We start from the raw sequence: 16,121 nt of genomic DNA on the forward strand, positions 1-16,121 counted from the left end.
GCATGCATTCTGTCCTAGTTCCTATTAAGGTGAGAGCAGAATCAAACTCATTAATTGTCTGCATTTTAGATATGATAAGAATTTAGTGGTTGGTGTTAATTAAACTACAAAACAACTCCTCTTGCTGCGGTGTGCATTCCAAGTTGGAGCAATTAATTCACTCACTTAAACTGATCAAGATTTAATTACCATCACTCTGTGCAATTACTCCATAATTAAAGTAATTTGGTTCATTCCACTTGCTGACAGTGTCATTGAACAGCCATTCATAGTACCAAAAGAAGTGATAATTAACTTAAAGAACAGCTCAAGGCAGTTTTACACAGACTTTTACTTATTCCTAAATATACCTATATGAGAGAAAGAAGCCTATCACATAATACAGGTGCTTCCCTAGTAAAGGGTTTCAGATATTTTGTGTTTGGTTTTTTTTAGCCAGCACACTGTAGCAAACCCAATTTTGGATAAGGCTCTTTAGTTGTCACCAGACAACATGCCATTTCGTACAAGCAAGCACAATAAAACCTGGATCCCTCCAGCAGTACAGACATTCCCTGCCTGTTCCTGGAGACTCCTCATTAGGAAAGAAATAAAATTGTCAATAAAAAGCTCCCTCCACCTAGATAACGCTGCCAACTCTTAGATCTTATCAAGTATCTCAGGACAGAGCAAGTCCCTGGTTACTGGGGCCAAGGGAAGGCAGAGGAGACTCAGGGTTTTTAACGATCAATGTTCTGAGTCCCCAGGTGTGTTGACAGTAGCTTGAAAGCTTGATGTAAACGTACTCCAAAAACTGAGACAAGCGAAGACAAGTTAAAAAAAAAAAAAAAAGCATGTGGCTTTGAAGCTAATCTCGTGTTTGGAGAGTGGTGGAATCTGGCTCAAGAGGTTTTTCTAGCTTGAAGGGTTGGAGACACTACAAATAAAACCTGATGGCCTTAGAGCTCACCAAGAGCATCTCCATGAAACCTGACCTACCACTGTTACCATCCATCAGCCCACCTGCTTCCCCCTTCGCTCTGTGCAGCATCTTCACCTCCTGGGGGATGTCTGTACTTACAGCAGCTACAAGCACAGGCTATCGGGGTGCTTCACCGGCTGCCCTTGGTCCTGTCGCAGGGACTTTGCTGGTTGCCACAAGGGCTGAGTCAGTCACTCAACATATTTTCACTGGGAACTACAGTAGATGCCTGCTTTACCCTGTGTAAGGCACTGAACTTGGAACAAAGGCAAGGCTAGAGCACTCGGGAGTATTTTTGTATATACCGATGTCATGGTTAAAACAATGTTAAATATCTGGCCTTGGTGTTCATGGCACATCTGTTCAGAAGTCAATTTTGTGCTTATTTTATTGTAGAAAATTATTTTGCTGGTAGAATTATTCCTCAAGAATTGGAAGCGAATATTGCTTCCTGTTTTCAGAAAAGGGTGTTTGTACTCAGAAGTACAAAGCTGGTACCAGAAACCTCTGTGCTGAGCCACCTTCTAAGAGGCCAGACTTACTAGACCAGTCTAATCTTTCCCCAGTAACCTTATAAAATGCCCATGCCAAGGTCTCTGCAGGATGGGCAGAGAAAGAGGCAGACAGATCCATCTGTCCTTGCTTTTGAAGGATGCTGGGGCTGGAGTGGCAAAGATGACCTTCAACAGATTGTCCACCCATTTCAAAGTTAAGCCTTCTCAGCCCACACACAGAAATTCAAAACATGACCTGTCACAACCATTTGGACATGAAGTATGCGATATTTGTGCTGAATTTTTTTCCCCACCACAAAAGTGATGTTAATCTAGAGAATCATCTCAAACAAGTGGAAGAAGCACACTAGCTATCCAGGGAGCCATTCATGAGAATCAAATCAGTTGCTGGTATTGGCCTTTGCCAGGCTTTCTACTGTCTCCATCCAGGCAGACATACAGGATAGATGTCACTTAATTTGAGCTATATGAGAATTAGGGGTCTGGTTTTTGTTAAAAGTACAGATTTCCTCTCCTGGACAGAGAGAAACATCACTGGAGAGGATCTCCTGCTATTCTGAGTGGGGCTTAAGGTGGCTGGGATGTGTCATCTCCTCGAAGAGCCCATCTTTCCTCACCAGCATCATGAGGAAGCCACACCAGCTTGAGTTGACCAAGATGAATCCACCCCACGCTTCGATAGGACCGTCTGTCCATGCTCAGCTTCATCCTACAGCAAACACAACATCCTCATTTTTCTCATACGCACATCTCGCGGGTGCCCTTCCGTGGGTGCGGAGACGGGTGTTGAGGTGAACGGTGTTGGTGGCACTACGAGATGTACGTTCTTCCCTCGTAGCCTGCGCACGTCCTCCTGGAGCACCCTTCCCCTTGCGGGGGACCTCAAGTGTGTGCATAACCCCCTACAAGAGCACAAGGCACAGGGAGCAGCATCAGGTTTGGAGATCTTTCTTGTGAGAAGAGATGAAAGGAGCTGGACTGACACAAACCAGGGAAAAAAAATGTCAGGGGTCTACGATTGCGTCTAAAACCAGGTAAACATTAGGTGTCCTTGATCTGAGGGACAGCGTGGACCCCAAACACGCCAGGTTCAGCTGATCATGAATCAGCCTGGAGAAATGAAGTTTTGCGATCTTCAGGGCGGGTTGATTCTGATCAGAGCAGTGGGAGGAAAACAAGGTGGTTTAAGCAGAAAGTGAGCAGCAAATAAAGAGGATTATGGACCCTGGCTCCAAGTGGCAGCAGGTCCCGCGTGGCCTCGCAGCCCTGCGACCCACTTTGGAGGTGGCAGGGGCCCTGCAACTTCTCTCTTGCTTGGTGCCTTTCCATCAGCCACAAAAGCTGCAGTTCTCAGCAATGCGAGACCTCCCAGAAAGCTGAACTGTACCATGAATTATTCCTATACCTGCAGCATCCACAAAGCAGAGCCTTTTGGTTGGGCTCCCAAATGCTTGTTAGCCTTCTGTGACTCAGCGGTGGCTAAGTTAATGTCAGCTGTACCCAGGGGAAAATCTTCAATATTTCTTTTTACTTAAAAAGAAAGAAAAAAAATCCCAAACATTATTTTTAAGCTCCTGAAAGAGCATTACAAAAGAATGAAGAGGAAGAAAAAAGAGACTGTGTAAAGATTGCTTACCAGAGTCCTTTTACAATAGTCAGCCACACAACAGAAATAGGTGGACATTAATTCATGCTAACCTTGCACACTTAAATACCATTAATTCATCAAAACTAATAACATTAATTCCTTCAAAAATGAGATTAAAGACAGGCACCCCTTGCAGTCATAATATGTGGCTGATGACACTAAAATGAAACCTCCAGTATACAAAGCTACCAGCAGAGCTTGCAGAATCTCACAAATTGCAGCTGGCAATACATAAATCCTCAAGACAATATACATTATTTTCCAGGGAGCGGGTGTTTGCACGCCAATCGCCAGGCAAAAAGGAAAGCAAAGCCATATAACTTCTCTCCCAATACGGGAGTTGTTGTCAGAGAAGCATGATGCCACTTGGACCAATGCTTACCTAAATCTGTCAAGCCAGAGCAGGATTTAGGGCGCACGTCCTGGGAACCACATTTGTTTTAAATTTGCAAACCCAGCTAGCAGAAACAAAGCATAACTCAGAGCTGGAGGTGCCCTGATCTTCTGGTAATGGGGACACAACTTCGGGAACACCACCTTCCTTCGCTGATGGACATCGGAAGAGCTGGAAAAGGTCTTTAGCAGGACCTGCTGATGCCTCTGATGGGTGCTGAGATGGCATTAGGGTGAAAAAGGGCTCAACTATACATTTCTTTCTCCCCGCAGCTGCATCCAAAGGCAGCTGTAAGTCAGCTAAAAGCTTTCCTTTTGACTTCAGTGGGTTTGGGCCGTTGGCCTGGCGGTGGATGGGGAAGTGGCACACCTTAAGGGCAGGCTTGGGCGGTGATGGGTGAGAAATATTAGATAAGGTTAGCACAACTCCTCTGTCTCAAAGCAAATGGAAATCTGAGAGTTCAGCTCCCGTATTCAGGGTCAGAGCTAGCACTGGGATTTGCATCTATCTGCTCACGTTCCATGTCTTATCCTCTGCCTCATCCTGTCCCCAGAGGCATGGAGGAATGCGTGTGCTCCGCAGCCAGCTGCCGTGTCCTGCCTGTCCCTTTCTCCCTCCTTTGCTTACTCGTTGGCGGAGACGTCCCTTTGTGCTTGTCAAGGGAAGTGCTGACCAGGGCTTAATGTGGACTTTGGTGATGGGAGACCTCCTCATCTGCTCCTGAAACATCCTTTTGCTACTTTTACTACTCGTATTTCAAGTGCGTGTATCCGATCCCAGTGCCTGGCTGAGCATCGCCAGGGTCCTGTTTAGCTTGGGTCACCGGTGTGACCCTGCCACTGAGGTCTGTCACGCATCCTTTCTATTCTGCCTGTTGTACCCATTGCATTTTTCTTTCCTTCCAGACTTGGGCAGAGGCTTTCACCTGCATCCAGCAGGATGGGCTACTAGACCTCACTCAGCCTTTGCCCCAGGGCTGCATTTGCCTGTGACAGCAATGGGGACCGCTGCCCGGAGAGGGACACTGACAGTCAGTGCGTGCCACGTCCAGCACACCTCCGGGTGCTGGACCCACAGCCATGTGGTACCTACAATGGCATCTGCACTGGTCTAGGACTTCCACTGACTCCACTTGGAAATAGCAGAGTCGTGGGCAGGCCTGGGAGGGCGTTCACAAACTTGCAAATTCACAAATTTCCATATATTGCACTCAAGAGGTCTCCAGTCTCCAGATCATGGCCAGGTTGAGAGCAAGATCACCTACTACTGCTGGTGGCCACGGAGACCCAGAGATGTTTGCAGGAGGCAGCGGAATGCTGCTTGCACCACCCAGGGCTTGTGAAGGACGGCGGCTGGTACCGCCGACCATTTGAGGCAACGCCGATACATCCAAAACACCGGAGGTATTATTTCAGATTAAACCCAGATTAAGCCCATTTAATTTTAACTCAGATTAAGCCCCTATTTAGAACCTGGCCCTGTTTCCGATGCAGCTGGGCTAACCCCACCACCCCCCCCCCCTCCCCGAGGGGCTGTGAATCACCGCGGCCGGGTGTTGGGTACCACCCAGCCTCTCCCCCCCATCCTCTTAGCACAGACCAGTTAAAAGATTGAGTTACTAAAAAGAGCCTTGGCTTGTGAAAACTCATTTAAGAGTAGAGCCACACATGGCTTTTGGGATGGGGTTTAATGCTTCGTGGCTTCGGAAGGGACCCCAACGCCTGCTGCAGTCCACGGGGGCTTTGGGCAGACGTGAGCACTGAGGAGCTGCACAGGTTTAATCTCTAAATAACGATGGAAGTGCAAGTGTGTGTATTACTCCAAATGAATGTATCACCCACACATGCTACGCTCTCTGCATATTTAATTACACAGTGCTTTCTCCTGCCCTGCTTTTTAAGAAATACTCCACAATCCATCAGTGCTTTTCATAGAATAACTGATTTTCTTGAAATTTAGGGAAAGAAGAGTTTTGGACCTGTTCAGACTATCTGGAAAATGGCCGTGAGGAGAACATAATCAATCTATCATCTCACTCATTTTTTATTCCTATTTGTGTTACCAGGGAGGTAAATACCAGGGCATCTGGAAGGTCCAAGTCCAGACCAGACCTGGCAGTGAAAGAAGATACACAAGCCCCAAGACAAGAAAAAAATCTCTATTTCTCAGGTGTAGTGGTGAAGTGCAGCATGTGAGGGATGCGCATAAGTATGCAGAGCGAAAGAACAAGATGCTTTTTCTTTGACTGAGAGCTACGAGTCTTCAAGGTTTCTTAAAAACCAGGCGCCACAGCAAAGGCAGGCTTTGCAGCACTTGGGGTTTTTTATTTGCTAGATTTCTGGAGTAGCTCTTCTTCTAACTCGCCCAACACAGCCTTCATCCTAACCCTGCATTGGCCTGTGATATTAGGCGACTGTGCGGTGTATTTTCACTTCCTATTGACTGGTTGTGTACTTCCCTCCCGCTAATCCCTTGTTAATAGACACTTTCTTTGAGCCAGCTGAGATCTGAGTTACATTGTCTTTGTGCTTCTTGCAGATTTTATTACTTGGATATCTTTGTTTTCATTATTTTGAGATTTGGGGATTTTATCTCTTTCCTTCGGATTGATTCACGCGGTTAGAGATGGGCTGGCCTCCCACGGCTCCTGCTCGCATTTGATGCAGGAGCGGTGGGAGAGCAGCTTCTCGGCTGCAAATAGCGCAGTCCCGCACTTCAGCTGGCAAAGCCGAGAGAAGACCCGCTTTTGGCTTGCGCTGGAAAGCGCCTCTCGCTTGCAAAACAAAAAATAAAGCAAGTCTGCTGTTCCCTTTGCTGAACTGGGGTGCGCTGGTTTTAACTGGGCTCTGTTTGCAGGTGCACACCCAGCAAGCTAGAAGCCACCTGCAGTGGCAGGGAGGCAGCAGTTTGAGCAAGCAGGAGTGGGGAGACCCCAAACTCTGGCCCTGGGATGCCGTGGGACCCTGGGAGCTTCCAAAATGTGGAGCTTGAGGCTGACGGAGCACGTCTGGGTGCAAGCTGTCATGACGTGGAGAAGCCAACGGTGACATCCCTGGACACGGTACCCATGGCAGTGAGGATGCGCGTGCAACGGCAGGTTCAAGGACAGCGCTCTGACCTTCAGAGGAGGGAAAAAGCACAGCCCATGGGGCAGCAAGGAAGGATAGAGAGCCCAGACAGAGTCCCCCGGCAGCGGGATGAGCAGGGTCCCTCCTCCGGGAGGGATGTGAGACCCTCTGGGCAAATTGAGGGTTGCAGCGGAGGGCAAGGACAGGCTCTGGTGGGAAAGCAGAGAGGTGGAGATCCAGCAAGGCCACGAGCAGAAGGGAGACACACAATTAAAGAAAGACTTAGTCTTCCCAATCAACGTTTCTTCTGACACAGCCCTGGGCAAGGAGCAGAGCTATACAACCATTTTTTTTCATGTATGTATATATAGTTATATCATCCTTAGGATGGGCACTAAGCTGATCCAGGGAGGAAAGGCAGAACAGTCTGCGTTGGCGTAACTTGTGCAGTCCCTGGAGAGCTGAGGCAGCACATGGGGACCAGACAGGCCACCAAGGGCAAGGTGGGAACCAAAGCAATGTTGCATCGGGTTTCCAAGGCAAGGCAGGAAGGTATTTTCTGGTGCAGGAATCAGAAACCTGCCCACAGTTTCAGGAGATGAGAGAAAAATAAAAACCCTAAGAATTCAGCCAAAAGGACGTGATTTGTGGGTGAGTTTCTCAGCCAGGGCAGCAGAGCCTGGTACTGGTCATGGCAGAGCTCTGGCCACGATGTCCCCTGCCGTTTGCAGACCATAAGCTGCTTCCAGCCAAATGCCAGAGCCCAGAAAAGTCCTGGCATGTTCAACATCCCCACTTTGTCTTCTCAGTGCCCTCTCCTCAAAAAATCAAAACCGAATCTGATATTTTGATGCTTCCTGATAAAAGTTACATCTGTCAAAATGACCTTTTGGCTAAACAGCAATAGCTGGCATTAAGCCTATTATTTCATCACGATTATTATTGTTTTATCAATCCAACACAGCTGCCATTTCATCTTGCACTAAGTGAATTGAAGTTCTCAGCTGGGGCACACCACGCTCTCAGATGTGTGAAACGCTGATAGCCGCAACTTGAATCACCCCTCCTTTTCCCTCCTGGGACCCCACACTTGACTCCAAATCTACACTGAGGTGGTCAGAAAAGTCAGCTCAGCATCAAGAAAAATAATCTCTTTCCAGATAGTGGATGCATCAGATGAAATTCCTGGTTATCTTTTGTGGTGCCCACGGCTCCTCACAGCTGGGCGATACGAGAACATTCGTCAGCTTCTGCAAAAGGAAGAAATGTGATAGAATTGCTGATGTCTTAAAAGAAATAACAACTGAATAGAAGGCAGTCCTGTTCCAAGACTGATTTTAAGGCCGATAAAGACGAGGGCTAAAGCATTTCAAATCCAATCCAACAAAGTCCTTAAGCGCATGCTTTAAGGCAAGCCATCGACTCAAAGGGGTTGTTTATCTGGTTATATTTATGAGGGTGCTTAAGTGCTTTGCTGGATCACGGTGTCAGGCGTGAGAACCGAAACACCCTGCTCGCCCGCCTGTAGTGACCTCGGCACACGCGACCACGCTGGCGTGAGCTGCTCACAAGCTTCGTGGGGAGACGCACCCAAAGGAAGGTACGGCTGCGACAGAGTTAATTATGAGGGCAGCAAAGCCTGAGTAGATGGCCGGGGGAGGTGGTGGGGTCTCCCAGGAGGCCTTTAGGAGTCAGTTAGACAAACATCTGTCTGGTTTAGAGATTGCTGGTCCCACCTGAGGGCCAGGGATGGATTAGCTGGCTTTTTGAGGTCCCTGCTAGCCTTCTAAACCAAACTAAGTGGTCATGCTGAGCTGGTCCTGCTGAGCCCTGCCTCTGTGCTGCACTGACCATGGGTAGACATGAGAATGGGTGTGGGTATGAGCATGAGCACGGGCATGGGCATGGGCATGGACATGGGGATGAACATGGACAGGAGCAATGACATTAGGTCTGAATCACCATATGGGCCCTCTGGGACCCACCTGATAGCAGGTGCCTGGTGGCAGTGGGAGCCCGTGCTGGGACTGGGAATGTCCCAGGCCACACAGTGAAGACGTGACAATTATTCACCAGAGCAGTTGCCTTCCTCAGGGCTTCCCAAGGACGTCATCTCCAGAGAGTTCAGCCAACACAGCAAGTCCCTTCTCTTGCAACTCTGTGCCTGGAATCCAGACAAACCAAGGCTGAACCCCTCTCCCAGGATCAGGGTGACAATCCCAGAAGAGGACGAGCTTCAAGGGATCCCTCTGTATTTAGGAAACGGTGTCGGACAGTGCCTTCGTCTTCTGCAACTCTTCATTTGTCCTTTACAAGGTTCTGTGATTTAAGAACGTGTGTTAAATCTTCTGCAACAATCAATTCAAATATACAAGTTTGGCTATTCAAATTACTTTTCCAAAAGTACTTTAAAATGCATTAAGTTATTAATTGCCTGCTGGCACTTTAATCAAACGGGAAAATTGACATAGCCAGAGGCATGTATTTTTGTGGAAAGGAAATTTATTTAAGAAGAAACAGCGGCTCTTACTGCTTAATTTAAACTGAGAAAACTGTGGAAAATCAACTGCTATGGAAAATTAATAAAACATTTCCAGCTGCAAACAGTGACTAATTGTACAAGATGAAGACTGCCTGGAATTAATAACTTGCAATCTTCTGTGTGAAGAACCCCCTACCAGTTCAATTTACTGGGAGATTAAATTACTTCTAAGTTTGCCATATTAAAACAGAACATGAATAAAATGTTAGTGAAAGCACATCTATTATTTACTGTCTGTGATATGGATATAATTATTTCCAAACAACCACAATGTGACGTGACTGGCAATATTTAAATTATTTGCTAGCGAATGTAGTTATACCACCTCGGTTCCTATAAAAGCAACACAAATGGGTTTCTACAGATGGCATATTCCTGCCACAGGGAATTATCTCCCCACCCTCTGCCCCGTGGTGCCCAGCATCCCTGTCTTACTGCTCCTTTAGCACCACCACCAATACCACCATGCTTCCCCCACTGCCCCATGTCATATGAACTCCATGCCTCCTTTGCTTTGCTCGATTTTTTGTATTTTTTTCCCCCTTTTTAAAGTTGACTGCACTGAATACCTGGTGCAAACAAGAGCCTTGGCGGTGGTAGAGCATAATCAGGCGCATTTTTTTCCTTACGTGCGCGGGGTCCTTGCTGAACCCCGCGCAGAAAGCTCACCTGCGGAGCCAGCAAACTTGTGCTTATCTTTTTCAAGCTTGCCAAGTTCACGGAGTTCATAAGCCCGTTCCAAGGGAGCAGAAAATAGGAAGGCAAAAAAGAAACAAATCAAGGTGAGAAGGTATTTGCTAAAACCTGAACAAAACCCAGCAGTATTTTGAAGCCCAAGGGGGAGCAGGAGGTGGGAGAGCCATGGAGGATGGAGGAGTTGCCAACCCTCGGGGACACCCACGGGGATGCCAGTGTGTTGATGGGTGCCGAGATAAAGCAAAAAAAGAGGTTGTGCAATATGTGCTTTCAGTGGAGATTTTTAATGACCAAGTGGGCTGGGAATGAGGAGGGACCATCTGGGGCTGATGTGGTTGTCTACATGCCCACTGCCCTTCCACGAGATGCAAAACACTTCCAGGACCTTAGCATAAAATTGAGGCCCCCATAAAAAGACCCCAAAATATAAGGTATTGCAGAGACAGGGCATGGGAGGAGGTTAATGGGCTGTGGGGTGCCAGTCCTTGCCCCTCTGCTCAGAAAAGACAGGGAGGAGAACCACGCGGCAGCATCCCTGCTTTAGAGAGGGGAAACTGAGGCACGGAGCAGCCTGGAACAGCCCATCTTGGTCCCTTCTGTCAGGTGGCTGGAGATAGGACAAGAGGAAATGGCCTCAAGTTGAGGCAAGGGAGATTTAGGTTACATATTAGGAAAATATCTAGATATCAGGAAGCAAAAAAAAGTGATGAGAGTGACAGAGCTGGACAACCTGCAGCGGGAACGACTCAACAACTCATTCAAATAGAAATCCATTATTTACCATTAAATGGGACTGTCTTTAAAGCTTTGCACAGACGTTATTAACTACAGGTGCAATAAGCCAAAGCTGTCCGGGTGTCAGAGAAGGACCAGAGCAGCCTCACTGCCCTGCCCCAGAGCCCACCTCACCCCACAGCCCTTCTACAGCCCTGACAGTCACTGCTGCCCGAGTCAGAAGAAGTTAAGCATGGAGTGGTGCCTTCACATCTTTTCCTCACCTCCACTGCTCTGCCACACAACTGCTTCCAGCCAGAGGTGGTCCTATGGATCTGCAGGGGTTCCTGCAGCGAAGAGGTCCACGATTTCATCATGTGTCCTGCGATGAAGGGCTTCCTACAGCTTCTTGGAAATGATGCACTAACCCGCTAGTCTTGGCTTTATGAAGCAAAAACGAAACACTGTACCCTTCTCCACCATCCCCACCGCTCAAGGCTCTGCAGACCTCTGCCACCTCCCTCTTCTACTGACAGGTTTGTGATGGGGCACCTGCTGGGACAGGATCTCAGCAGAAACCATTTCCACTTGTGTTTAAAGGGATTTGGGAATGCTCTGTGAAAATAACTGTACTGCAAAAAAAGGGAAAGATGCTCTGTGGTAACTGTCAGCATCCTTATTTGCCATTTATGAGTCCTAATTGGTTCTCCAGTGTCCTTCCCAGCTAGTGGTGAGACCGTCCCTCCCACTTTTGGCCCAAGAAGGTCTCATCAGGAGGATGCTGAGCCCAAGCAGAAGGCCCTGCAGAGACAAGTCAGCTCACTCCCAGCTCCTCAGCTTGACACTTGGTGAAAAGCATCTCATGTTCAGAGACAGCCTTTTGCAATGTGCTTCCAAGGCCTGTGTATGATAATGAGCCTAATTACGGCCATCAGGCATTGAAAGATAAGAAGTCCTTCCTCTCTGTCCACAAATAAATGAGCTGTAGCTCAGCTCTGTAGGTTGATATAGAGACCGTGCATGGATGGAGATGGAGTTTCCCAAAGACGCTTTCACATTTCCATAATTGAGCATGTCACATTTAATTGCCATAGGCCCCTCACTGTGCAAACCTGGGGACCTCTTCTCTTGATGTCAGCTTGGACCCAATTGCCTAATTGCCTGATTTAATGTGGAAAACTTGTACACACAGGGAGGCACATGGACACATGTAACTTAACCCAGCTGTAATCACACAGACTAGACCCAAGGTCTTGTTCCCTTAAAGAAATAGTTAAAAATTATAGAAGTTTGGTTTCAAAGAGCCTCCTTCGTGCTGTAGTTTGGATCCCAGCAACGAGAGGTATCTCAGACCACGGGACTCACCACGGTCCCACCATGCAGCACCTTTGCAAGATCGCCCTGAAGCTCAGCCCAGGCCACCTTGAGGTTCTCCAGACCCGGATGCACCAGCCACAGAGGTGCATTTTGGGCTTTGTGGAAGCACAGTGCTGGGAAAAGTTTGGGCTATTATGGGTTTCCTCGGTGAGTGACGTGGGTTTTTGGTGCCAGAGTCACAGCAGGTCCTCTGTGGTGGTAGCAGGACCTAGAGAAGATGGAGGGAGCAGTGTTGTAGGCAGCAGGGCTCCTGCCACCATGACTTGTTGCCACCATGCCCTGCTGCCACTGTGCCTTTTTCTCAGCCAGGGAGGAGAATTAGCTTTGCTCTGGAGTGGGTTCAAGAACAAGCAGAAACCAATAATCCCCCCCACGGCAGGGTGCAAGTCTCATAATAGCCAGCGGCTGTAATGCTCACCTGGAGACCTGGTGAGATTTGTTGGCCTGAAGGTCCTCTTTCCTCCCCGGACGTGCAGAACTGGGAACGTGCCTACAGCTGCATTTCCACTGACCAGGGACAACCTGCACCCACAATTGCCCGTGGTGTGACCAGTGAGGAGCAGGAGGAAAAGGGCATCTCCATACAGCTGGTGACTGGTATTTAAGGCAGGACCGGCCCCTTTTCCAGCCCTCACACCGCTGTTCACCCCTGTCTGGGACAACCTGGTCTTTGAAGGTCCCATTTCCCATCCCATCTCATCTCTGCCACGCTTGTCCCACCCATTCCTGCCACCCTCAACCATCACGTTTCTCTCTGACGTGCCACCAACCCTCCCTTTCTCCCCTCCTTTTGTTGCTCCCCCCCCCCCCCGCCTTTCCTTTTTTCTTCTTTTTTCCCCTTAAAGAGCGAACAAAACAAAACAAGAAAAAGCAGTGCCAAGCCGATCCTCTTAACCCAACGTTCTTACCCCGGGGAGGGCTCCGGCAGCGCCGAAGCGCGCGGTGAAAACCCCCACGCATTTTGTCCTGTTTCTTCATAGCAACTCGAGCAAATTGAAAGCCGCGGAGGGGTGTGCCCCCAGGCACTTGGTAAATCCACTTCCTTTGTCATAACAAGAACAAATCCCACCTTTGAAGTTTTTCCTTCTTGTTACAAGGGGAATGTCTTTTGTTTAATCCATTTTAGCCTTTAATGCCTGACCTGGATCAATCCTGTTGGGTAGATTACACACTACTCACGCCGACTTTAAACTACCCTACAGGGATTTTTATTTCCCCCCCCTCTCCCCGCCACATTGGTGTGAGAATCTCAGCAGTAATCGGCATTACGACTTTAGACCATCACTCACTTTGAAGGAGGAGACTGTCCTTTAACAAAGGGGAGGGAGGGGGAGGAAACCCTCAAATATCAAACAGATTTAATCAGCTTTGAGGTCTTTCAATCTCATATTCATACCGGCTCTTTATTAGTTATCAAAATCAGTGCAGAACTTGGCTGGGCTCTGTGTCCTCCTCCGTTTCATGCTCCATTCGGGACTGAACTCACTCGCCCTCGCAGCCTTCCCAGTGCCGGTCTGGGGGAAATCCTGGGAAATACTAGTCCAGGACTGCTGCAAACAACTTGTCAGGGTGTCCAGCACCCACGCCACTGCACTGTCCTCCATCCCATTGCTCATACAAGTGGAAGACGCTGAAAACTGCTACCAGGAGGACCCAGACATTCATGATGCTGCACGGAGTTTAAATCTATACCCGAGTCTGTAACGTCCATCTCATTAAACCTTACATTAGGACTTGCTGTAAAAAAGAGGTGACCTCAGTTCTTGCCAGCCCCTTATTTTGCAGAAGAACCTGTAGCATGGGCTTCTTTTGCCCTCTAATAACTATTTATAGCAGATATGTCCTGTCCCGAAGCCTCCTCCTTCCTCCCACAGCCTGCGGCATCTCTCTTCTTGATAGCATTGCAGCATTGGCTGTGCTGTAGGTCTCGTTGGCAGATTAACACTGGCTTCCTAGTTTTTTCTTGTAGTTTAAGTCTAATCACCAGCCTTGTTCTTGAAGGAATACAAAGCAACAGGGCTCAGGCACATGCAGGGCTGCAGGGGACCTCCAGAGCCGATGGCAAGCGGCATTTCCCAGTCCTCCCCAGCTCCGGCACCAGGATGGAGCTAACAACGCTCCCGTCAACCTTGCTTTGCTCCTGGTGGCCACAAAGTCGGTGCTGGGGAAGGTCTGAATGACCCAGTGCCTTCCCAGGAGTTCTCTGGGAACTGGAAAGCTCCAAGACAGAGCCTCCACACGGTCCCTTCATCATGTCATTGCTCTTCCAACTCAAACCAGTTTTGCCTCAGGTGCAGTGGCTGCTGCTTTGACCTTTCCAAGGAACAGGCAGGCCAACTCCTGCTCCAGGAGGCTCGTAGCCCATCTCCCCTCACCAGCCATGGCCCACGATCACTTCTGTTCCTCCCCTCTGGACTCTGTCCAAGTTGCTTACAAGGTTTTGAAGCCCCAGTCTGGACACAGTGCTTTCACTCATGCCTGGTAGGAGCACACAAAGCAGGATAACTCCCTACCAGGGTTCACGTGTGACTCTCTTTATAATAAATCCCCAAAATTAAGTTTTTCTTTAGTGCCACATTGGCCTTAGGCTGCAATTTTCTCTGCGTTCACAACCTGTCCCCCAATGAGCTGCTTCCCCATCTCGTCTCCATTTCATACTTGTGTGTCTAATTTTTCCCTCCTGACTGTACCCAGAAGCCCTGGGCCTTGAGGAATTGAATCTGCTCATTTCTGACCTTGGTTCATCAGGGTCATTTTGGATTCCTGTACAAAACCTCTGGTCTTTCCCCATCTCCAAGCTTCACAGCGGGCAGGTGTACCAGCTGGGTGTCTCAGCCTACCAAGCATGAGAAGGCAAACGGAAGACCTGAATATGCCAGGGACATCTTGTATTGCAGCACTTGAAAACCCTCAAACCTCTTGAACAGCCAGTCCTGCCCCATGGGTAGGTGCCCTGTTGCCCCAGGGCATGGCTGAGACGAGGCCAAGACAGAATTTGGGACTTCCCCATGAGAGGGGATAAAAGGGAGACCTGTCTATCTGCTGGGGTCGCAGTTAAGTAATGAGTTGTGACCAGACTCAGTGTCACTAAAGAGACACCTTTTAGGAGCTGGGAAGACTGAGGACATGAGGACATTGAGGATGTGGGACTCCTGTCAGAGACGAAGGAATGCCAAGACAAGATTTCGCTGATTCAGGAACTTCTTCCACCCTCATTCCTCCAGCAGCTCATGATCAGCAACCAGCCAAGGTCAGCCCAAGCACCCATCCCACAAGAGGTAGGAACCATCTGTTCATGCCACCACTGGTGGTCCCATTTGGGGACTTACCAACAGGAGCCACAAAACGCCCACCAGGACCCTGCTGCATCACCCTGGAGGGAAAAAACAAAGAGTAGGACCATTTTACAGCAAAAATACCCCCTTGGGTTAGAGTGGCCATAGGTTAGAGCACAAGACTTTCCATCCCCATTCCAGACAGCATCAGCCTGGGGGATAAAGTGGCTTTTCCTTGGTTTTCATAGGGCCAAGCCTCAGCAATGGGGGTGGCAGAGCATTTTGGCACATGGAACCAGTGGCCGGCTCAGGAAGGGGCCGGTTAGCCCCTAGACATCCTTCAGGACAGTCGAGTAAGGAACCATCTTCTTTCACTTTTTATGAGATTGATATGCTTTGAAATTAGTAACCCTCCATTAGCTCTCCAAATAGCTCTGAATCATTAGGGTCAGTACGTTTGCACTCTTCAAAATGAGCTTTTACCTGAATTAGCATCTCAAAGAGGCAGGACTCCCTTCCCCGGTTTTAATTCCAGCGTCGCGCTGCACATCAGGATGGTTTTGGTGGCCAATCCAAGCCCTGCATCCCAAATACATTCAGGGGAACCTGCTGGCTTGTTTAAAATGTTCTTTTTCCTTCCCATTCTTTACTAAATGCCTATTATATTAATGTTTAAAATCCATTTAAGTTCATCATGGGTGGCTTTGTGAAAGGACACCGGCTCCATCATTGTAATTAGATGATTTATTGCCCTCTCGTGGTGACACACGCTAACTAGAGAAGCTGTGATTTAAATTGGATGATCTTTCCAAGAGTGTTTGAGTGAGAAATAAAGGGAGAATTATTAATACTATTAGAGAGCAGCAGCATATACGTGCAAGGGATATACTGCGCTAGGAGAGGGATTAGCCAAAACTTGCTGTTTTGCAGC

General features: G+C 48.4%; 1 long non-coding RNA gene across 1 annotated transcript; it reads right to left on the reverse strand.

Moving 5' to 3' along the window:
- Nucleotides 1–5,193: 5,193 nt before the first annotated feature.
- LOC126050555 (uncharacterized) lies at nucleotides 5,194–12,974 on the reverse strand. The gene is made up of 3 exons (XR_007509585.1): nucleotides 9,798–12,974; nucleotides 8,572–8,905; nucleotides 5,194–7,836 (listed from the first exon to the last, which is right to left on the reverse strand). It is a non-coding gene; the product is annotated as an uncharacterized LOC126050555 (long non-coding RNA).
- Nucleotides 12,975–16,121: the final 3,147 nt, after the last annotated feature.

This window comes from Accipiter gentilis, chromosome 25 (assembly GCF_929443795.1).
Source record: "Accipiter gentilis chromosome 25, bAccGen1.1, whole genome shotgun sequence".
Classification (NCBI taxonomy): domain Eukaryota; kingdom Metazoa; phylum Chordata; class Aves; order Accipitriformes; family Accipitridae; genus Astur; species Astur gentilis.